The 25,264-nt window shown below is 43.4% G+C and overlaps 1 protein-coding gene across 1 annotated transcript in view; it reads right to left on the bottom strand.

The window, feature by feature from the left end:
- BMP6 (bone morphogenetic protein 6) overlaps window positions 1–25,264 on the bottom strand; it is a gene marked incomplete at its 3' end in the record, with an annotated part of 94,751 nt that overhangs the window by 25,628 nt on the left and 43,859 nt on the right. The gene's annotated exons all lie outside the window — the stretch shown is intronic.

Raw genomic sequence — 25,264 nt, 5'->3', positions numbered from 1 at the left:
AAAGAAAAAACAGCTTTGACAGGTGAAATATGACCATGCATTTTGCTCCTGTGTTAAACTCTGAAGCTGTGACCTCCCCCAGCATTTTCCACCTGTGGATCTCCATGTTCTTTATGGCGTTTCCTTAAACCTTGCGCCCCTTTTCCAACAGAGGAGACAATTGCCTCCATTTTGCTTTAGCACACAAAGGCACAGACAGAACTAAGTGTTAGTACCACGTCAACCAATTCTCTAACTGTCCTAAAATCTGCTGTTTTCTGGCTCCCACATTTGTGTGTTAGCTGTCAGACTGCCTTGTGAGCAGAGTAAGATTAGTGTGACATTCATTCCAAGGTTAAAGTTAACTGGAACTCCCCTTCTTTTTGCAGAAGTTTATTTGAGAATGACAGAGCTGAGGAGTGAGCCCTTTTGCTTTCTGGCCCTTTCTGTCCCCCTGCTTTCTAGCTCTCCTCAGGTATGCTATCAGGTATGAACATTAAGACAGATGCAAACCAGAACCTCTCCTTCTTCAGGCCTCAGGATTTGCATTTTCTCTGTTGGAGGCCCCCTTTGCAAACTCTACTTCTAGTCCCACTCTTGTATTACTTTATAACATCTTGGTTTAGTCTGACTTTGATTTATTGTTCATTATTTCTTCTAATTTTCTATTGGAAATTGCTTAAAACATTAACATCCCATATAAACATACAAAATTACATCTTTGAGGGGAAAAAAAGTAAAACCAAAAAACTGTTCCCACCAGTGCAACTGAAGGAGTATATGTCAATGATGAATAAATCACCGTTATATTATCATCAGGGATGTGATTACATTCAGAGAAGGGGGCGAGGAAAGTGCATATCCCTTTTCACATCTGTCTTTGTGCTCACTTTTTTGTTGCTCCCCCCCTTAATACATCAAATGGCAAAGGCATCCACGAGACTACCCTCACAACATCCCATGAGGTAAGCAGCAATACTCGTTTTACAGCTGGGATACTGAGTCACCGGGAGAGCGACTGGTCCAAGGACAGGCAGCGGAGGCTTGCAGCAGAGCCAGGAATGACAGCCAACGTGCTTGAGGTTCGTCGCTTTTCCCACAGGTTACCTCCCCGGAGAGCAGATACATCTCCCGGCCACTGGAAACAGCCCACAGAGATTTTCCCCTCTACCTTTCCCAACTGCCTATCCCTCCTCATCCCCCAGTCCCAGTTCCGTCTGTGTCCTCTCCCTTTCCTTTGGCAGCCCTTTCATGTAAGCTGCCTCATCTGGCTGGGTCCATGTCCTGGCTCCCTGCGAGACAGTTAGTCACATCCTTCTCTTTGAAGCTCGCCTGGAAATCTTTTCACCTCCGCATGACTGCTGCCGAGCATTTTGTGGGACACCGCACTTGGAGATGCTGTGTTAAGAGCTGCCACGGAGCAAACAGGCAACTTTGCAAAGCTCTGTCAGAGCCAGATGCCGCTGCCAATTGTGGCAGTCTCGCATTGCATCTGTCTGAGCAGCTTAGATGTCAAATGACTGACAAACACGGGTGACCAGACCCTATGGCTTCCAGAAATGAGGTGGTGACGCCCAGCATCTCCACCAGAGATTGCACCAAGGCAAACTGCTCACTTCCAGTGCCACCTTGGAATTACCTTGCTGGCCATCAGTTATTGGTGATCTGGGCTTTCCTTTGAAGCATCCAGCTCTGCTTTTAACTGGGAATGACTCTGGCAAGTGCTGAACTCATTGGCGTCACTCACACGTAAGCCCTCCAAGAAGGGGCCCGAGCTCCCTGGTTACTCCACACCTCAAGGTGAGAGCTGCAGGACACACTTCCCAAAACAGAACGGCCATGTACTTTCAGAAACTCACAAGCATCCAAGCAAAAAGAAGCCGCGTTCGGCTCCTTGCAACAGGACGACGTGCTCACCTTGTCCTTTTTACTGCTACAAGACAAGAGGATGTAATTAATGGTGAGGGAATGTCTAAATCCATGGGTTTGGAGAGACACACGTATGAAGCAACAATCCTCAATTTAGAACTTGCAAAGTCCTTGCTCGCAGCTGTAATGAGCAGCTGAAACCCACATCCCCTCCCACGCCATCATGGGGACGAGCTGACCTGCAGGCAAGAGGCAGCGAGGCCGCTTTTGCCTGGGCTCACAGCTGAGGGTGATAAAGGAGGATCAGGAAGAGCAAGGGGAAGGACACAACCAGGATGAACACCCATCAGGGTGCCAGAAAACTAAAATTACACTGGAGAGAAACAGCAAAGGGAATATTCGATGCTTCCTGCCAGCTATGGCCCCATGTCAAGATGCGATATGGCCTCACCAAGCACACGAGGGAGAGCGCAGAGATGTCCCACCCGGCACGGGGCTCAAAATGAGCCCAAACATCATGTTTTGCTGTTCCTTTCCAACCTCAAGTCAGCTACAGCAGCTTGACCTCCACCCATCTCCACTACAAAGTTTAAAAGTAATATAACCAGACTCTAGTCCCTTAAATCAGTATTTTCCCCTACCCCTCTTCTAAAGAGTCAAACACAAGCCACAAGAAAAACCCACCAAAACATCTACCAGAGAGCATCAAAAGTAGCTGCAGGTACAACGCTAGACTCCAAGTACCCTTCCCCAGTTTGTAACTTGCCCGATACATTTACAATAGCTTTTTCCTGTTTTTTTAGAACTTTCTTCCTTTATCCCTGTCCTTGTCTGAATACCCACAACACCCACACAATCACAGAAGCTGACTAAACTGGTTGCAGGGGAAACTTTCAGACTGATTTCGTTATCAGGCTTGGCAGAATAAACAACTTGAAACACACAAACAAGGAAACCTTTTTTTAATTCTTCGGATTAAGTAATTCAGCTTCTTCTGTTATAAGAAAGGCACGTTCAGAAAGAAATACTGCTAAATTGATGGTGTCCTCCTCAGCTGCATTCAGAAATGTCCCTACAACATCACAGGATGGAAAAAAGCCTACATTAAGCTAGTATGAAGCAAGTATAAAAGTTTAACGAGTTGGAAAGTTTTTCTGGCTATGTATCTTCCCATGATACAATGGAGAGTCGGTTTTTTTCTTTGTGGGAGTGGTGAGATATTTAAGTTCTATATACTCATTGTCACTCCATCAAGTTAATAATCAACTGTTTTCATTCAGTAAGACAGCTTAAAAATATAAAATGCCAACAGTTCTTCTCTGGGGGCTTTTTACCCCCTGGAAACTGTTCATTTTTAACAAAGTCATCAAGTTTTAGAGCAGTAAAATTTGGAAAGGCAAGATCCAAGCTGCCGGTTCCCAGGATTACCCAGTCTGTATTGCTACCACATTACAACGCGCCAGATGATCTCTTAGTCAAAATGCAGATAGCGCATGCCAAAACGCAAGGCAACAGCAAAAAGGAGAAATAATTTCTCAAGATGCTTTCTGGTTTTTTGTTTTGTTATTTTTTCCCCACATGTATCCGTTCAGGTTGGTGTGATCAGTGACATGTGAAATCCAGAGCTAACTTCTGTCCAAAGATGGACACATGCATGTCCCAGCTGCACAAAGCCCTTGCAGCGAAAGTCAGGCAGCTCATGGCCAGGACAGGTTGAAAGCAGCAGCTTGGGCTGTGCTGGCCTCCCATAACCTCTCCCCAGTGAGGCCCACATGCCAGGACCAAGCCAGGCAAACCAGGGACTGTAGGGTCATGACACAAACTACAGTTGCATAGAATTCATCCTCGTGGTCAGACTATTTTATCCTGAACATTATTACTCGTTTGCCGGAGTAGCTCCTTGGAGACTACAGATCCAGGTACGCACATACCAGGGGAAAGGAGATGGCAGAGAGGCTTTAGCCCATCGTGAGTGCTTGTCTTCTGAGCCAAAGGCACTGTCTGTTCCACCATGCAGGTCTCTGCCCCCATCCTGGCTGGAGCTTCAGCTGCTCCTTCACTTGCAACACAAAGGAAAGTCTGAGCTGTTGACACACAGAGTACTCACCCCTCAATTTTCACTACAGCATGCACAAACAGTTAACAGAGAAGCCTGACAGTAGCTCTTCGCATTCCCTTTAACAAATATTTTTAAATACTGTACAAATACAACGCTATTGTTGAGCGGTTAAAAAGGCAAAAATGGCAGAATTAGGGTTACTGTGGTTTTGAATTTTGTGTATTCTAATTCTAACCCAGTGTTGCAATAGCCAATTTCAGCACAAAATGTCCTTGGTTTAAAAATAACATACTGCTTACAATACTTGTTATTTTAAAAACACTACACACAAAAAAAAAATTCATTAAGAAATTAACACAATGCATCTATTTTGGTAAGTCTACCATTTTACTTCCATTTGACTGTGCCACATACACCTTGGACCAAAGGAAATGTAACTCTAATGACAGTCATGGAAATAAACTCTCCTTGTGCGTAGGAATTTTCAGCATTTCTTTTTGGATCTAAAGTAACTGATATGCAGAAACAACAAGACAACAGTCTTTCCCGAGCAGCACACTCAGAACAGCAGCGCCAAGTGTCACAATATTCAGTGGTTTTCTCCAGTTCCCAGCTGTTGAGAAAAGCATTAGATGAGGTGCTCAGGTGAGAATCTCAATGGTGGCTTAAGAAAATCTTTAGCTCTACGAGCTAAAGCCAAAAGTACTAACATGTATAGTCAAAACCTAGAGCTCCAAAAGCAACCTTTTTAATGTCTTGTCTATATAAATAATTACAACTTCTACAGCAACCTGGCTTCTTGAGGGGGCAGAGAAGGAGTGGGGTCACAAATGAATGAGATACGACTAGTTGAGATGGGACAGTCTGCATCCGTCCTGTTCCCAGCAAGGCTGAAACTTCGTTTGCACCCCGAGAGCTTCAATGATAACTCGGATGACTTGGTTTTGCAGGATCACTGGAACCACACTCCAGCAAAAGCAACCAGTATTCATTGCCTGCTTATGCTGAGTCAGTTTTGCACAAGTGTTCATGAGTTCAGTTTGAGTACAAATATAGCCATTCCTACTAATTTCTTCTCGGCCTTCATGCATGACCCCCTCCCTAACAAAATGAGAAAGGTCTTGAAAACTGGAGTTGGAAACAGGAGATTCTCCACCATAGCTACATAAGAAGCAGAGAGGCAGTTTCTCCATTTTACATCACCAATTTCTGCATTAAGTCAACAGCATTTATCACATCTGGAGCAATGAAGCAGTGGATTAGGCCCCAAATACTTTAAGCATTACCACAGCTTCAGCAGTCCCCTCTAATAAAAGGACCATGTACATATATGACTGATCTACTGCTGCAACCTTACAGCTGCGTCACCAGAATTTCTTCAATAACAGCTGTCAATAGTTTACACAGGACAAAATATATGTAAGCTTAAAAAAAGTCCTCAACCTTGGTCACAGTTGTTGTAGAAAGAAGCAAAAGGCAGTAAGAATCAAAATACAGGGCAGGATTAATATAGAAGTTAGTAGTAGTTCTGTAAGACTATCTGACACAGTGGGGGAGGACAGAAGACGAGCTTTCGGGCATGCAAGCCTTTTGCGCATCCAAACTGAGGGATGTCCGACTTCAGCGTAAAATTCAGTCTTCATTTGGGTCTTGCGATTTGCCTCCTATTTCAAAAGAAGTGTTTATCTAGACCATCAGACACAGGGATCTACACATATGAGACCCGCAGCACATCCTTTTTACTCTGAAGAGATGCCCAGGATACGCCTGAAGGCTTGTCTGTATTTTCCACATCTATCAGGTCAATCTAAAAAAAAGACACCAAGTCTCCCAAACTGTCCTGCCTCACTGGCAGACAATCACAACTGTAGAAGCAGTCTTACTACCAAAGATTAAAGCTGACCTTTATTACTAAAATAAGCAGTATTTTCTAAATACTGTGTAAAAAAGAGCAGAGTACAACCCAAAGAGTATGAGGTACCAGTTTAACATCTTAAAATGGGAAGAACGTAAGACTAAAAGTCTTCACATCTACTTTCTGCTGGTTAACAAGGAAACAGAAATTAAATTGTACTGAGTGGACCTGCAGGTGCAACAGCAGGCCAGTAGCAAAAACAGATGGCTCCTGGAAGTAGTGAAGATGCATCAGGGAAAGAAAGGATCACTGCTGTCTGGTTTTCACACTTACAGTATATGCCACTGTCAGTTGGATACCAGGCTAAAGAGACCCGTGGCCTAACCCACTGCAGTGGCACCCTACATCCGATACTGCTTAGAGGTAGGACTGGCCACTTTCTCTTTACAGTAAGGACCTAAAAGAAAGCAAAGCCCTCCCATTCTCCAAACTAAGATTTATTAGCACCCCATTTCGTAAATAGTGAGCAAGAAAATTCTTTAAAACAGAAGAAACTCAGGTCAGACATTAAAATAAAAGGTCTGAAAGCAAATCCTCCCCTGCCCAACATGTGCAAGGGTGGGAGACATCCTTGGTGACACCTTGCTCTCAGCCTAGCAACTTCAAATACCTTCCACGGTCACAGCAACTCTACACAGCCCCTCAGGGTCTCTAAGAAAAGGATGTTTCTGTCACCCCGATCATGGTGACAGATCCATCCCCTACATCGAGTGTGCTCCCTACTGCTCCTGCTGCCGCTCTCCTAAATGCCAGGTCTCCCCAAGTCCCTCCCTCCCTCCTCATCCCCTTCTGAAAAGAAGAATGAGCAAAAATAACAAAAAAAAAAGGAGCAGTCCCTCTGCCTCCCAGGCATTTCCCCCGGATTTGCAGTACAGCATCCCCAACAAACAGACCAAGGTTTATTCTGATAGGTAAGAGCATGCAAAAGCTCACTGGACGTAAGTAATTAACTTTTCCCGCTTACAACTGCTCACACTTTTGGTGATTAAAAGCAGTTTTTAAACAGAAAAAAAGTCAAGATACTTATGACTGAATCTGGCATTGCACCTTTTGTTGATCCCTCTGAGTCCAGCTGAGGTGATCTACAGACAAGGGCTAGCTGTGCTACCGTAAATATAATGCAATTGGAAGTTAATGCCTAGACAGCTTAAAAATAAGATGATTCAAGGCCATCAAACACCAAAAGGGTGCTTTCTTCGAAACAGCTATAATATCACATCTGAGCCGCCACAATATAAAGTGGAATTATTCCACTAACTTCAGTGGAGCAATGCCAGTTTACATCCAATGAAGACCTGGCTTTATGCTTAATAGCTGTGATTGCCAGCAAAGAATGACTCAGAAAACCAACCCGTCATTAATCCAATCCCAATGTAATTACGGAGATTAAATTTAAACAATAGCAAATCACTCTCTAAACATAACACTCTACAGAAGATCTTCAAAGGAGGAAGGCCTTTTACTTTTGGACGAATAATACAGCTGAGCTCTTTGTTTCTTTGTGCTGGGAATCAAGCTGGAATCGGCTTGTAAAATCAGATTAAAACAGTTGCACAACAGCTTCCTTTCAGGATTCTCGAACCAAAGGCAGTCTAAAAATCAAAATAATGCACTAACCAAATATTTAATACCCACGGGACAACAGCAAGTACTAAAAGGCATTTTCACAGTATCCACAAAGATGCCTACTGTATGGCCCATAAAGCTTTCCCACTCTACACTGGGAGGCAGGCAGCAGTGGGGACCAGCCTCACCCCAGCACATGATGGGAAGAGCTAAAGCGACGGTGAGGAGGAGGAGAGCCCTTGGCAGAGTGCTCAGGGGGGGAGCGAGGGCTGGGAGGCTGACTGCAGGCCACTGCCATCTCCACCACCAGCACTCACTTTTGGGCTTCCTGTGCTGTCCCCCATGCAATAACAGAGATTGCTTTGCAGCTGCAAAGGCAGCCACCTCCTATGTCCCCTCCCCATGGCTTCCGAACACAAATGTTAACAAAACTGGTGTTTTCTTTCCATATGCTGGCACATATGGCAGGTCCCTGCACTGGAAACAGTGCTGTATCTTAGGAAAACAAAACATCTTTCTGCTTAAGAGATGCCAAATTGCTTTATCAAAGGCACTACTGTGTGCATTTTTGTGGCAATATTAATACAGTTCCCACTGAGAAGTTGATAAAGACCCTGACTGCAAAAACACTCCTCTGGAAGAAGTGATCTGAAGCTATTTCTGTATTGAGTTTCCAAATAATTTATGATTAAAATAATATTATGCTTTCCAAAAAACATTTCTACTTCACAGCCAGTTTTCATGCTGGCAGACCCAGCGTTCATGGGAGAAGGCGGTGCTGTCAGCCTGGCGGCAGGGACACACGATAGGAAGTCCTGAGCAGCTATGCACGTGGAGGGAAGAGGATGCTCCTAAGGCTCCTGTTTGCTCCCTTGGCTTTATGTCTGCTCCTGTGTCCAAGCCCACGCAGTAACTGCCCGGGACACTTAGAACTACCTGTGAAAATCTTCTGCTCGCAGCGTTTCCCACCCTCCAGGCTCGCCACGGGTCACATCGCATTTCCTGCTGGCATTGCCGCAGGCACACAGCTCCCTGTAAGTGCGCAGCTGCCCCAGGCTCACCGACTGGGTCTGGAAACGTTTTCAGGATTTTTTAAATGGTGTAGCAGTTGCCTGGCTTATCTGGCATCATCTCTCAAAATTATCCGCCCTTCCGCAGGAGTTTAAGGCAGTCCAAACCAATTCACTTGCACATTTGAGTTAAATTTCAAAATCAAGGTTGTGCAAAGTGGGAAAGTTTTTTTTAATTTGTGGGCATTTCCCTCTTCGCTTTTTTCACAGGGCGAGTTTTATGTTTATCAGTAAGACTGTGAATCAACCAGCAGCAAGCAGGAAAGCAGGCAACATAAAAATGTTTGCAAGTTAAGTTGCATGCTTTCATTTTGTTGAGCACTCATCTCAGCATCACAGGCAGGTTTCAGCTTTTCATTTAATAGCCCAGCTGAGAAAGATCTCTCCTGACCACAACGCAAACACTTTTACACACCTGTAAAAAATACTGCCCAGAGCGCTTGAGGTTTTATAAATTGTTGAAAAAGCTTAATCCACCACTCGAGACACCAATACACAGAAAAAAAAACAGCCGTGCTTCAGAGCTTGTCATGCTGTCCTGAAGCCCACACCACCACACTGCAAGGGTAGCATCGCTGACGTGACTTGTGACTCCAGCGGACACCATGAAATGCTGTTGCGTCACTTATTATTTAGTTTAGTATTTAACACAGGGTTCCAATTTCAAATGACTGCATTAAGCAGCATCCAGTCAAAGGACCTCCGAAGAGCACGGGCTTTGAGGAACTGGCAGGGTGCTCTGTGAGAGAGCACGAAGGACGTCACACTTGGTATCGGCCAGGGAAAAGAGAAGACATGAGAAAGGAGGAAGTCCTGCAACTAAGGAGGGCAGAAAGTGACAGCAGGGATAAAACAAGTAAAATCATGGTCTGGGGAGATGCCACAAGTTCCCAACGTTCCACACAACTACAGAGCAAACACTCCCCGGGAGACTCAAGGCAAGAGGACAACACAGCTCTGAAGACTGAGGAGAGCGAATGCGCGAAGTGGTTCAAGACACGTGAATTATCTAAAGATTATTATTCCTGGCCATATATATTTGTCCAAGGAGCAGCATGGTTTGGAATTGAACCCCACCTTGCTGCCTCCATTTACTGCGTGCCGGCTCAGCACACCGATCTGGAGGAAGTGGCCCCAGCATGTCACCAGGATGGGAGGCTCCCAACCACCGCTAGGGCTGGGCACCACCATGGCACCAGGACAACCCCCTGTGCCTTCTGCCCTGGCCGTACTGTGCTGGGCTCCCTGAAGGCTCAGGAGATGCTCCCTCAGGCCGGGGATGAGGGGGAGCGCACCGAGGGCTCATGCCACAGCCACGACTCATTTCAGTTCCTGCTCATTTGCAGATGATGAGGCCTCACAGGGGCCATGGCAGCAGAGCCCCCAGAAGGCGCATGCCACCACCACACGAGGAGGCCCAATGGGCAGCATGCGGCATGGCACCCGCTGGAGGAGCCCTGTGGGGAGCCTGTGGTCCCAGCAGCATGGGACTGTTGGAAACTCTTCTTTCAGAAAGCTCTGACCAACACTTGTGTGGTGTCATGTTTGGTCCTGTAGCTCCTCCAGTCAGAGGAGACCCAAAGCAAAGCAAACCCTCTTTAATGGAGACATGAGGAGCCCCAGCAGTGTCTGCCCTGATCTTCTCCCACTCTGCCCAATCACCTGCAAAGGCAGACATGGTCCCCGTCCCCCACAGATAACGAGGGGCCTGACTGCCCGCAGGGTGTCCATAACCCCACTCCCCAGCACACTTTTCTCGTAGGGACAAATTAAAGGGCTGGGAAGGAGAGTGAAGGACAAGGAAAGAGCGATGGAAGAAGGAAAAGGAAAGTCTCACCGTTTCCACAGCCTTCTCCAGCCAAGGCAGATGGCCCGTGAAGCCCCTTAGGGCTCTCACTGTGCAACCCTAACACATCTGAGAAGCGCTCAAGAGCTGTGACCGTGAAAACTGAAGAAAACTTAACAAGAGAAGAAATCCCAGAATATTTTACAGCAATTACAGCAATGTGAGGTAGCTGCCCCTCCTTCTGAGGCAGTAACATCTTGCAAAGGGCTCTCTCCACACTTGCCCTGTGTCACTTTTTGTCCCCACCGTGCACGCTTCCCCCTCTGAGGCAGGTCGTGGCCTTGCTCCATGCCCTGCACAGCCCCAAGTTCACACCCCTCCATGAGAGCCATGTTACATGGGACTGGCCATGCCTGCTCCAGCCAAAGCTCCCTGCCGCCTGTCTTGCACCCGCCAGAAGCAAAGCTCTGGAAAAGCAGAAGGGGGCAAGCCTACCCAACATGTCCCCAGAACCCTCTCCTGGCAAGCGCCGGGGTGTCGCCTGGCACCACAGGGATCTTGCTTTACACAAGACAAGCTCTGGGCACATTCGCCCTCCGTGCAACCCACAGGAGGGATGCAGCCGGAGCCGACAGGGGGGGAGCTCCTGGTGTGCCTCAGTCCTAAAAACAGAGGTCTCCTGCCCTACCAAACCCCCGGAATCCCATTTTTTAATCTGCCCACTGGCCCTGCCAGCAGGGTGCGATATGAGAGGTGACTTTTTTACCTCTGAAACCTTGTCTGCTGTCAACCAATATAACGACGCTGAGGAGCACCAAGCAGCCGTCAGACATTTAAAAATTTGCAGCCGCTGCGGGCAGCTGGAGCAGAGGTCACAAAATGGTCATTAAGAGTTTTACCTAACCTGCGGCCTTTCAGCTTCTCAAAACACGGCTTTAAAAAGAAAAGAAAATGACATCACACAACTTTAACGATCTGCACAGGGGTAAAGAATTTCACCCTTTAAAAAAAAATAAATTAAAATAAGAAAAAAAACTTGACAAAAAGCCCCAGTTTGCCTAACAGCTTTTCTCTAAGCCTTCCTTTTTCATTATTTTTTATATTCCCATACTCCCCAGTGACCAGAAGCATACTTGGAATGTCTCTGTCCATCTGATAAAGCCATCGGCGGCTGCAGCCCCGCGCCGGGCCCACGGGGGACGCAGCTCCTCTTCCCGCCCGCGGAGCACAGTGCTCAGCCCGGTCAAAAGCCAAGGAGATGCAATGCTTTAGGAAAGATGGGAGAGTCCCAGTCAGGGTGGGAAATCCTAGGGAAAAAGTAAGACTTGAGGAAAAACACCATTAAAAGAACTATTAAAACAGGATTTGTGGAATAATCCTTAGTTCCACATAGTTGGCCTGACTTTAATACAGTAGCATAGCTGGGTAGTTCACCTGAAAAACATCCAGCAGGAAAAGAGACAGCCTCTGCCAAGTTCTACTTCCCCCCCCCCCTTCTTTTTTCCCCCCTTCTCACTTTCACCAAATACACAAAGCAATCCTTGGGCTCTAGACATTTAAAAATCAAAGCTACAAACAAATGGTCTTAAAGTAACAGCACATAAATTGACTCCAAAAGTCCTCAGGTTAACAAATAGGAAATTAATAACCCTTGTTGGTTTAAAAACCAGCCTAGTGTGTAGGCATTTCTGGCTTTCAGTTTATCTTGACCTTAAATTATCAGGTTCCTGGAGACAGAATTTAAAATGAACACAAGAGAAGGTGTTAAAATTCTCCACAGAGTCGCTTGCCCACAAATTAATTTTTAGACATTTGGCTTCTATATCTTCACTCTTTGCGATTCATGTCCCGGCTGTTTGGCTATCCCAGCATTTCTCTGCCCCACCCAATCCAGCCTTGTCATCACTGATTTTATTTTTCCGCTCCTTCTCTCTTAGTAATGCCCTCCTGTCTTGCCTTGACTGGTCACATGCCATCCTTGGAGAAAAACATCAAGACTCTTCTAGTAAAGATAAATATATATAGAGAGAGGGATTTAAATAAATACCCACCACCAATTTCAAATTTTGGTCTTAAAATATGTCTTTTATCTTTTGTCATGCCTGAAGTGTTTTTAATGTTGTCAACAGCTCAATTGCTCAGACACAGAGTTTAGTTTATGACTCAGTGGCGAGCACATGGGTTACAAAAAAATCTGCCCTTTTTGTTTGTGGGATTTTTTTTTTAAAGTCTTTTAAAATCTTTTTTTCTTTTTTAAAGTTACTGCAGGATGGTAATGCCTATAGATCTGACAGTATTAGCAAAACTCCAGGGAGAGAGCTGACATACCTAGTCGTTTTTTGTTTGTGTTTTAATAAGAAAACCATCAACCATTAGAAAGTTTGGATCAGGCTAGCACCTCAACCCACTCTCTTTACAAACATATAGACAGTAGGACGATCCGACAAGCAAAACCCTTTTTAATGCACATTTACTTAATCATTTTTACCCCAGGACCCTAAACCACCCTAACAAGTGGGGTTGTGGCTCGCGTGAGTGAATGTTTTTACTGCTGTTCTTACACAGAGACAGCAAGACTAAAGCTTTATATAATGTCTGCATGCAGAAAAAAGGCAATTAATTATATGGCATGTCCCAGTAAAGAACTTCCTCCAGTCAAAGTAGAACAGGAACCTAAATGTTGTATAATTGATGTTATTAGCTGCAGCTGCTATCACACTTGGAGAAATCTCCAACTCCGAAACAGCAGTGATGAAGCGCTCCAAGATGAGTGATAATATGGTTGATATTAAGGCGGGGGGGGGGGGATAAAAAGGATTCTAAAAAATGCGTTCTCTGGTACAATAACAATCTCTTAGAGAATTGCCAGGCAGAAAATGCTGCGGGATACCAAAAGAAAAACACACCACATTTAAAGTGTTGTCTCCATTAAACTGAAATTGGGGGTGGGGGGAAGCGGGTAGAGAGGAAACCCCTTGTATTTACCTAACCTACGTGAATGCTAACGCTCACATGTGTGTTGTAACAAGATTGGGGACTTTGAAAGCTCTAATCAGTAGGTGCATGAGCAAATATTTATTCTGACCCATTCCAACTCTCTGTGGTTTGTAAATCCCCAAGAAAAAAAAAATCTGCAGAACAAACCAGTCTAGACCACAGATTTTGGCTACTTTACACTAGTTAGAAAATTGCAGGAAATAGGCCAACTCCAAGGAGGGTTTTTTTGATGGACTTTTCTGTTTGTTTCCCAAAGACCTGTGACTACCTGATGTACATGCACTTGTTTGAGTAGCTGAAGAGAATTCTTTCGGGCATTCTTTAAAGCATAATCATGGCAATATAGAATTCCACAAGCTTGATGTCTCAGCGAGGTGTTGATGTATATAACCTTGCAGGCTCTTTCTGACCCACGCTTTTCATCCAAAGACATTAAAAAAAAAAACCCAACCTGAATAATAGCGTCTTTGTATTTCAAGATCCCAAAGAGTTTCTAACAATGTTATTTCTCACCCTGTTACCCAAATGCATGGAAAGAATCACTCGATATCTTTCCATCAGAGGAAAATCTGAGCTGGAAAATATTTTAGATAGAAGGTTTATCTTATTGGGGATAGCATCCATTCAAAGTGTTAGAAGATCTTTCCATGCAGTGTTAGAAAACCTTTTCTATGGGACAAAGTTTCGGCCTTTACCATGTGGAAAAAATCAAAAGCTTGAGCAACTCTGCTTTAGGCTGAGCCAGAAAGAGTCTGGGTGAAACACAACTCTCAGCTCCTACTGTAAGCACTGAGATAAGGTCCCTAAGATAAGGGGATGTAAAAAATATTGATAAATACAATATATTTTCTAATAAGTATTTCTACTAGAAATGCATTTCTCGTAATTATGCTCTTAATATTTTGGGTGTGGTTTTTTTCCAATTAGGGAAAGCAAAAAACCCACAATGAGATATTTTTAGTGGGAAGAAATATTTTTGTTCAAAGACTAGCTTTTACTATAAATACAAAAAAAAGCTGATACTCAACAACTGCAAAGCTGATACAAACCTTCTTGAGTATGTATTTTAACCTCATATTTCTGGCTCAATTTTAGGAAAAGTTTTTCTCCTCTGCCATCACCTTTCTGCTGCTTCTTCATAGCTATTAATGGTGGCAAGAGCAGCACTGGTACAGCAACAGCAGCTGGGATAGTTACCATCCATCCAATGCATCGTTTGGCACAGGACCTACCCGAGTTGATTCTCACCCAAAAAGGCACTGGGCATGGGCAGTGATCTGATAACTGACAGCCTAACTGATCTGAGATAAGGTTATTACCACCTGTGATTTACCACAGTCATGTATTTGATTTGGCTCTGTGTGTCACAAATAAATTCTCTTTGGCTACCATGGGATTACCAAGTGTAAACATCAAGGTCTTTAGACAGGTATCTGAAACAGTGTAACTATTTAGTTTAAAAAAACCCAACCAAACACACACACACACAAAAAAAAGCCAACTGTCCTCTGCACACAGAAGAAATTGTGATGGGAAACCTCTGACAAGGTACCCAAATCTGAATTATGGCATGGGAGCTCCCCTCCTCTTTCTCTAATTGCCTTCAAAAGAGGAACCATCTCAGCACTTTCCAAGAAAATGACCTTCCCACGGGCAATTGTATGACTTGAATGCTCTGCAAATTAAACAACCTTCTTTTTTCTTTTTTCCCCTTGTTCAACACAAAGCTACCAAGCCCCTAAGGCAAGTTCTAGCTCCCAGTGCTGCCCTTTGGGGTGTCACCACCACTTTCACTCCTTAGCGGGGCCAGACCGTGCAAATGCTATTCCAACCTCAGTGCCTGCCAAAGCCCACGGGTCGCTGGTCTCAGGGCACCTTGGAAAGCCCACTCCGAAACTTTTCTGGATAAAGTAAAAAGGAACAGAATGAAGGAAAACACTCTTCTTACCCGCCTCTTCTAGTATTTTTTTGGTGGCAGCTTTACAGTTAAGTTTGCAAGGGATCCCCAAAAGAAAATAGATTTTGCCCCCTCCTCCCTGTTAAAATCCATTTTAAAAGTCATATTGCTTTCAGAATGGATGGGATAGAGAAAAGACAAAGTTCATGAGCAAGTCTATCCATAAATAAATAAAAGTTTAGAAGGACTTGTTAAGGCTTTTTTATTTTGGTTACGTTGCTAACGGCAAAATGTGCACTGATACACTTTCCAAATTAATACGTATATAAGGGTGGAATTGAGTACAAGTTGATCCAATTCAAATAAAAAACACTTTTGCTATTGTAATATAAAATATGTCTATAGATTGCCTCTGTCTGAGCAACTGTACTCACATTATGGCAGGACCTCACAAGTTCTACAAAAATAGAAGGAAAACACGTAAATGCATGAAAAATCAAAACTAAGAAAAATTAATACAGTGAAATGCCTTAAAATTTACTATCTGCTAATACATACAAATAGCCAACTCTCAGGTTAACATTCTGTGCTCCATATTGGTGGTATCCTACAAGCAGAACAAGAGAAGAGGCTACAGTTGCATTTCTGTACGGCTCAGGTAAGGCTGTGGGGTGTATTTTTGCTACAGCCTTCCTCAAAGACTTGTATTTCTTGGACACACAGCTTTAACGGATTCTTCTTAAAACTGAATGTTCTCAAAAGGCTGCACTCTTAAATAACCAATATGGGCTGAATCAAAGGTCTCTTGGACAGATATGTCATAATCTGTATACAACAAATACTCCTCCTTTCCCCTGTATTCCTTGTCCAAGGAGACATAAGCTACAAGCTCAAACTTACCAGCATGAAGCAATGGCAAGAAAGTGCCTCTCAGATTCCCTTCCAACACAGACACCTTGGCTAGGAAAGTTATGGTCTTACTTGATTTCCACATTACTAGAAAACAGAGCTTCATTAAGGAATATTTCTGAATAAGCAGTAAAAATTTCTTTTTCTTCCTATTAGAAATTCTTTACAAACTTTATGGATACCATCATGGCTTAGATGTCTTACAGGTAACTGTAAACTAGACTCAGCAATGTCCTGCTTAAGAAGCTAAACACCTCTTTAATAGCGTAAGATTTTCAAACGTTGATACATTTAATTTGATACTTAAGCGCTCAAAATTTGCATAACTGCTCATCTGCTGCAATTCCCATCCACCTTCTTTTCTGGAGAATTATAAGCAAGAAGGCCTAGAATTCGTAATTCATTGAGGCATCTGGCTCACCCCGGTTTTCACAGCATCTCAATCCTTTTCAGCAGCTGTGCCTTTGCATTAAAAGCTGAAGCTCACAGGAACACACCTAGTGACCTTAAAAAGCCCAGGATTATGACAGGGCAAGAAATGGAGCTTCCCTTTCCAAAACACCAACGCTTCTGAGCGGATGTGTTTAACGCCAGACTGGAATCGAAATACCACAAGTGAAACGAAAATGCTGAAATTATGTTTCGCTGAAGCAAAAAGTTTCACACTAACAGTACATAAAAATTTAAACTTTGAAGAAAACAGGAATCACTAGATTCACCTAATTTCACCACAATTTATTCTGAAGTTAACTGATTTTTTTTTAAATGAAATCGTCTTGCTCCTGAGAAATACTTCTGTTTCAAACAAAACTATTTTTCAATGTAAAACAAAATTTAGTCCTAGAAGGCCTATCCAATCCCATCTGCGACCCCAGCTGCAGTGCTGGGTGCTCCCTTGGGCTGCTATCTCCACTGAGGAGAGCCCCATCCCCACAGGGAAAGCAGATCAGCAGAAGAGTAGAGAGTGCCATAGGAGACAGTTCCTCAAAACAAGACTGATCCCTTGTCCAAAAAGTTTAACAGCATTGGGCTGTATGGTGGTACCACTGGACTTTCAAGGCACTGATATGACAACAGATAGAAATACTATCATCACCACCAAGATGGGTTAGTCCTCTACAGTGAGGTGCACAGAGCACAACATGTATTTCCTCTTATGGATACACTCAAAAGAAGTCCTTTCCAGAGACACAGATAGGGTTTCTCCAGAGATCTAAGCCCAGCTTTACGCAAACTCTGGGTGTCACTGGGGTAGAAGGCAGCACTGCCATCATGTTGTGTGAAACTGCCAATTACAGAGGTCAGAACATGCAAAGAAAAATTGCTCAGGGAAGATGGTCTGGTTTCGTCTGAGGCTGCTGCTTTATCAGGTAGAATCCAGAAGTACATTTACGCCTTTTCAGCGAATTCACAAAGAGTTAAGCTGTGCTGAAACACTTATCAGAAGGTCTTGCACCCACCTCTGCTTGAGCAAGAAGGCTCAACCAAAACCAATGCTCAAAGCTGACACTCATGAGTTATTTGAAGTACTGCAATCAAAACAGGGTCCGTCAACTAGGTGGTCAGTAGGACAAGTTATTTTATTAACTGATGTAACAGCCACAACTTTCAGAAACCAGCAATACGTAGGTTAAGAGTCTCATGAAAACACCTTTCCATTCTTTAACTCATTGTTAAGAGTCTTGTGAAAACCTCTTTCCACTCTTAGCTCACTGTTAAGAGTGTCATGAAAACCCCTTTCCACAAAGCAACCTCTCTCCAAGTTATTTGACCAACTGCAGGTATTTGCTTCTGACATAAAAACAAACATAAGACTATTTGCTTTTGGTCTTTTAAAAAAAAAAAACCTTGGAAAGACCTTGGGAAAGTAGAATGTAAATTATTTTGCAGCTTCCCTCACAATGCTTTTCCCTCTACAAGATGAAGGATTTTGCTGGCATCTGTAACAAATCTATATTTTTAAACCAGTAGCATACTGGACAAGTAAAGCAATTTAATGCTGGAAAATATTCTACTTGATTTTCCTCATTTCCCAATAAAATTGGCTGAACTTTATTTGGCTGTTCACCTCCACCAACTAAAGATTGACATCTGCTTTTTGGTCTATGTGGGTAATAGAAAGTTTCCATTTATTTAGAGCTCATTTTGTGTTCCTATAGATAGCAGAAAACTAAAAAAATTTAGCACTTGCAGGAAATAGCATTCACATCACAAGGTATAGGAGTAGACATTCAGAAAGAGTAGAAAGTAAAAACCACATCTCATGATCGAATACCGCATCATCTATTTAGCTCGAAATCTATTTAACCTCTTTAAAAAAAATCTACTCTCCACCCTGCTCATTCAAGGTATACGCATGCTACACTTTTATCTACATTACAAAAGTAGAGTGTAAAAAATGTGGCTGCAGACCGCGTCCCAATTTTTACTGTAGAGGTAACGGTGTGCTATAACCAGGAAAGAGCTCAGAAGCAGATGAGGCATTGTCAAGTATCGGTGTGGTAAGTGCACTAATAAAGGAACAAAACCCTCCCTTCTCATTCAATCACTACATGCAACAGTACAACCACAGATGAACTTGCGCTCTTCTGTTTTCTTTCGCCTGCCCACCTGGCCGCATCTTTGCCACGGTTCAAAACAGCAAACGCCATGTCCACGAGCGACTGTCTTCCCCCACATAACCTGCCTGGAGTTGGAGCTCTCCCCACTGCCCCCGGGCACAAATGAACCAGCACTTGGTTTAATTCCATTGTGGAAAATGCCATGAGTACTTGTAAGTCCCTTGCAAGCACCACCAGTACCATCCCCACCAAGATGAACTGCCAAAGCACAACTAAGGCACCTTCAACACTTGACCGAAAATCCTTGCCTTGCCTTCTTTTGGGACAGGACTCATGACCACGTTCGTCCACGTTCATGCTCCTGTCTGTAAATTCTTATCTCAGTGAACTTTTGTGCATGAGGTTCTTGCACCCCGCCAACTGACTTGTTTCTTTCCAAGTGTACTATGCCCCACTCTCACATGTACAACAGTAGTGGGATGGGGGTATAAATGCTTCTGTTCATTCTGGTGATGAGAGACTGCTAATAGGTATGTCTACACAGATGTTCAAATTCACTATTTTCTTGCATGTTGAGTTTGCATCCGTATCATAAAGCTCTTAGATCCTTCATACCACCAGCTATTATCTAGGGAGGGACATGGCTTTGTATCCAGCTGACACAAATAGTGCTAGGCTAACTCCAGGCAATAGATGCTTGCCTCCATCAGGTAGCAAGAAGCATCTCTGTGGCAGATATACCAAATCCACTTACCTCCAACCCTCTTACCTCTCCAAATAAGAGATTAAGACACTTGTTCAAAAACTGAATTTACATAAAGGTAAATCTTCCCTCTTGTTACGTGCATCACATCATTTGTATACCGCATTGTCAGAGACCACTGGTGAAATACTGAGAGATTATGTCTGCCTCTTTTTCTAGCACCCTGAAAAGTCAGAGAGGGAAACTGGTTACTTGTTCCTTAGTCACCCCCAGCACATTCCAGAGAGCAGTGGCAAGGTCCTGGCTTCTTCTTACCAAGCACAGAGGTTCATCAAGGGGAAGAGAGTTTTGGAAACATGAACTTCTGCATGTTAGATTTAGCTTTGAATAGTTGGCCAAGGGGAAAAGGTTTTTCACATTACATATAAAGCCAGTTGTGAAGCACACCAAAAAGAATCAGTGGAGCTGTGAAAAGCTTCTGGGAGTGAAAATGGGAATTTTGGCCTCTTTTACACATGGGCAAGGCTAATGAGAGGGCTGATGGAAGAGTCCATTTCCAGAAGGCTGACCAGCCGCACCACTGCTCAGGCAAGCTCAGGGTGATTGTCAGGTCCTTGCGCTCTGCCAACTTTGTGGAACCCCCGTTGGCATGCTGTGAGTGCCAGGATGCAGGCTGGGAGCACTGGCCCAGTTCCCAGGGAGGGCAGAGCGCAACCTCTGAACACGAGTTTTAAGCGAGTTAGACACACACTTCTACAAATGGCGTGTGATGGAGCTGAACAAGGTTAAGTCACCTGCCTAGACACAGCCAACTATGCTTTGAAACAAAGTCTTTTAAGACCAAGAATATTCAGTACAATATTTTCAAAACTTTATGCTACTGTTCTCAAAGAGCTGGGGGTGGAGTGGAAACAGAGAAGACAAAACCCCTTTCCATAAGGGCAGCTGAATCTGAGGTTTAGGTCTACAAATAGTTTAAATCCCCAGGAAGAGCTTGCAAATTCCCAGCATAAATTCCCCATTCTTTGTCTATTGAACCTCTTCCTACTATTCCCACCCCCTCCTAGCCCAGATATAAACCCAACTCACCAGCTGCAAAAGCTTAAAAGAGATACTCACAATAAATTGCCCCTCAGGAAAAAAAAATTAAAAATAAAAATCTCTTGCCATTTGCTTTCTTATGGATTCTGAAAATCCCTAATGGGTGGTGAGTGGGATGTGGTCAGTGGTCGGCAGTGTCTCCTGCACATACGAGCTTTCTGTGCAGTCCTCCAAGAAGAACAGTGGTTGTCTGCATTTGATTTCTGAACCACATTTTCATCCTTTTCTGCCTGTACCCGACCACAAAGAAAAACAACATCCTTGCTGTGCATTCTTTTCCCAACTCGAGAGCTGCTCTTCCATTTCTCCACAGGACAGCTCATCTCCTACAACGTGCTTCATCTCACACCCTAGCAAGATAAGCTGGGATGCAAACGTCAGGACCGCCAGCCTTTTTTTGGGGGGACTGACAGCCAAATTAGTCCTTGTGGGGACGCCCATCTATTCCTGTCTGCAAAGGGTTATACACTGAAACCACTTCTGACAGACCAAGTTAAACTGCAAAGAGGAGGAGGGTTGAGATGGGTAGGGGAGCAAAGCCCTTCCCAATGTATGGATCAAAGACGACAGTGTATGTCCTGTCATTGTTTGAAAGCACTGGAATTTTTGCCAGATTCTATGTGGTTTTCAAAAGAAATGACTGTACGCTTTCTTTACAGTCTCAAGATTTCAGAAGTTTAAGGAAGCATCAGAAATAATGAGAAGCGGATGATGCTGGTTACTGTGGTTCAGCCAATTGTCCAATTCTCCCTGTCTCTCAAAGTAAATAAAAATAGACAACTCTAGTGCTGGCAGTGAGGAGGAAATATCAACATCTTTCTTAGCCTTTCTGTTTCTGAAGAACAAATGTTCAATTAAAAATAAAATAAAAAATTTCAAAGCCAGAATCTCAACTGAGCTATTAGCTCAGAGTAACAAATTTTGACACACTGGCTTCAGCTTCAAGACACTGAAAAGGTCTCCGAAATAAAGATTTACGAGTTTCATAATCCCATTTTAGAAATATCCCTCTGTTAGGCCTTGCTGATCAGAGTACTTTCTCTGGCACACAACATAAGAACAACAAGAGCCATGAGAGGACTTCGACAGATGATACATCTAGAAGAATGTTAATCTTGAAATTTAAGACATTTAATTAATCGTGCTTCCTTTTACTAAGTCATATAAAAAGTAAGCCACAAATCAATATACACTAATTTAACTCATCATCCCACTGTTTTATACAGCCACAGAACTCAACGCTGATATTATCTATGCCTTTCTGAAATAAATGTGCCAGTACTCTAGGTTAAAAAAAAAAGAAAAAGATCTGAATGAACAACGTTACCACCATAAAAATTTGCTCCTCTTAGATTTTATATTGCAGAGACTATTGCATTCCTTTAAAATTATGACTAAGGCAAATTGTCCTCATGCCACTCCAAAAAAGGCAGTATATTAAGCAGTTTCTTAGCTAGTCTTTTCTGAATTATTAATACTCAACACGGCATGATAAACTACCATTAAAGTAACGCTGCTGACAAGATCCAAGAACACACCAATTTCTTCTTAGTTACCCATTTTGGACACCCACCACTACAGTTACAACATCAAAAGACACCAGAGATACCGTGTGGTATGACGGAAAACCTCATCAAATGTTTTTAACCAGTGGACATTAGGAGGGCATTCTGTCTGCCAATGTTTGCCATAAAGATGGCAAGAATATGGTATAGAAATCCCCTCCCTTCTGGATAAGGATTTTTTGGGGCTTTGGTTTTGTTTGGTTTGGGGTTCTTTTGTTGCTGTTGTTTGGTTGGGGGTTTTTGGGGGGCTTGGGTTTTTTTTTAATTTTGGTATACAATATGAGGAATGGGGAAGGTAAAGTCAGAAATGGGAAACACTGAGGAAAAAAAGGCAGTACTGTCTTGCTTGACCTAGACTGGACACTTGCTCTCCTCTCATAGTCCAAGACTGACATGTTTGTGTAACATAATTCATCCTGGCAATATCTGAGGATGCAAGAGCACAGATTGCCAGGACCACTCTGTGAAGAACAATAGGATTTGAGAAAAATATGTCCTTCTGGTTTTGTTTCAGCTCTCCATTGCCAGCAGTAATGGCACGCTGTATTCCTTGAAATGGATGAATATCTAAAAGTCTCAATCACAGACGTCCACAGGGTTAATTTTGTATTCTCAAGGTCTTAAGTTTAAAAAGTATTAAACATTAATCATTTGCAATGCTTTGAGCCATAGCGCTGACCTGACCCATTAAAACAGAGCAATCCCTATGGGTGAAAAGCGTGTAGTCTTTTTAACCTGACACTTCACACTTCAGCAGTAATGAGACTAAAACCCAAATGAAGTCATGTGTCGCTTTGACTGGAGATAAACAGAGCTAACTCTGCTTTCCTTGATGACCTCCCATAGTGTGGGAAGGCTCAGCCTGAAATTTTTCACATACATATCTAAGGCATTGAAGCTTTTGTGACATTTTTCATTGTACAGTATTTTATGCTCTCATTTGAGCCCTTTGATGATCCTCTCTGGGATTTTATTTTGCCTTAAATGGTTCTGCAAGTTCCTTTTTGAAACAAAGACTGCTGAACCCACTGTTGATGCCATGTTTGTTTTCTTCCGTCATAATGAAGTATCAAGTAATTGATTCATAGTCATTCTCATTACATGAAAACTTCGGCATGACCCTTACTGGGAAAGATCTGGTTTCATTCCAGAGTATCTGATGCATCTGCACAATTAAAATGCCATCTATTTTGAACCATTTAAAACAGAGATAAGCTATGAGAAGAAAAGGAACCTGTGGAATGCGAAAAATATTAGCATCTCAATGTCTGAACTGTACCAAGTTATCACAGGAAAACAGTTAGATCCAGTCCCCTATTCAAGCTAATTACTGCCCAGATAACAATCTCACCTGCGCTGAATGGACGCAGAGCCTCTCTCATACCTGTATATCAGTCTATGCTTTCATAATCCAAAAAACACGAGGCATGAACTATGCATTGTTAGAGACATTTACAATGAACTCACTTGTAGCAGTCTGGCACACCAAGGCCAAGTGAGTCAGCATCTGACAAAAGCTGGTTTGTTGTAAAGGAAAATATACATTTCTCCCTTCTTGCTTCCAAAGCGGAAAACAATAGGGCATTAAATGCCACTGATGTTTTAAGAAACATGAAGTCTTTACAGTCATCACAGAAAGAAAAAAATAAAGAGGAGCCCTCAGTGACAGCTTCCACTACAGCAACCACCCTAACATCCATGTTGACCTTCACAGAAGTGATGGAGGAGGCAAAACCCAGTGAAAGCAAAGCTCGTTACCGTATTTCTGATCAATTCATGGAAAACCGCAAACATTTTTAGAAAACAATGCTTTTGAATGATACAAATAGGTGCGTGTGGCATAGTACAGACTATCTGCGAAAAGCTTTCCATTGTATTTTTGTTTCTTTCAAATGGAGCGAGCGAGGCAGACACTCTGCTCTCCTCCTGGTACAGAGAGGAGTTTCAGAGGATGCTCAGTGGGTGACACAGGCTCCCTTGCGCTAAACATCACATATTTTCCCAGGGTGCAGGAAAACAATACCAACCCTCCCTCCGTTACTCCAAAATGTTCTATTCCTCACGTGACATTAGCTAACCAGGCTTTGAACCGTCACTCACTCAGGCTTTAGACCAGCAAGACAGACACAAAAAAAAATGAGGAAGGCAAAAACTTCGTTGTGACAGAAACAAGATAAATCTTTCAGATGAATGAATGAATCTTCCCCTGTTGTTCTGCAGAACGCTCCTAAGACGGAGCAGCCAGTTTCCCAACCCGAAGGCAAACAAGAATGGCTTCCAGGAGTTGAACAGGAAAGCCAGAAGAGGGATGAGCCAAGAACCGCAGGTTTAAAGGGTAAGGCCCCTTAAGTTTCTTAGGGGAGATTACATGATTTACATAAGGTCAGAAGGGAGCCGAGGTTCAAGCTGCAATCTGAATTCAGATGTTTTTGAAAGCCTCATTTTTTGACACAGTTGAGAGCGTTTCATCTTATCACAAGAGAGCCTGGGAGTCTGCCTTGATGTTCCCAAATTAAAGAGTGCTCAGCTAACCACATGCCCTGCAGTTCCTCTTTTCCTCCTCTTTTCAGGGCTTTCGGCGACAAATTTTTCCCAGGACCCTCAATCCCAGCCAGCCATAAACAAAGCAGGAGTGGTATCAATCTACTGCATCCTGGGAAAGCACAGGGTAACCAGCTGCAGAGGGAGTCTGTAGCCCATATCATGTCCCTAAGTTTTCCCCGCCACCAGCCTAGTATTAGCACTCTCAGGCTCTGCCATAAGCCCACTGACTAGGATCTTCATGCCAAAATGGGAAGACAGATTCCTACAACAGCCACCCACAGTTGCAGCAGCACAGGGGACACCTCAACATCAGCATCTGGCATCAGCACTGAAAACACGATGTGCAAGAAGTCCTCCTCCTTCTGAAATGCTGTCTTTGCCTGTCCAAGCAAAGTCTATTTGCTATAGCTCTGCAGAGTCAAGGGGAGTGTAAACTTTACCCACGTGCTGAGTGTTAGTTGTATTTTTACAACCCTGCTGTATTGAACATTGGAAAGACTTCTTTTTTTCCTTGGGACTTTTTTAGGTTGGAGGAGGAAAGAGTGCTTGCTCTTAGGAAAAAATCTGTAAGATATTTTTGATGTAAAAGATTCTCAAGCATTTAATAAAATGGAAAGTCTTTTTTGGGGGAAAAAGAAATAACATTTGTAGCCTTCACAGTGTCCATGCCAAAGCTAGATCTCTTCAGAAGTAAACTCAGTGTCCATCAGGCAAGGATTAGTAGATCATAGGGAGGAGAAGGG

The sequence above is a fragment of the Phaethon aethereus genome (genome assembly GCF_964289735.1).
Source record: "Phaethon aethereus genome assembly, chromosome: 2".
Taxonomy (NCBI): domain Eukaryota; kingdom Metazoa; phylum Chordata; class Aves; order Phaethontiformes; family Phaethontidae; genus Phaethon; species Phaethon aethereus.
Note: the sequence above shows the minus strand (reverse complement) of the source record. Positions and strands in the feature narration are given on the sequence as shown.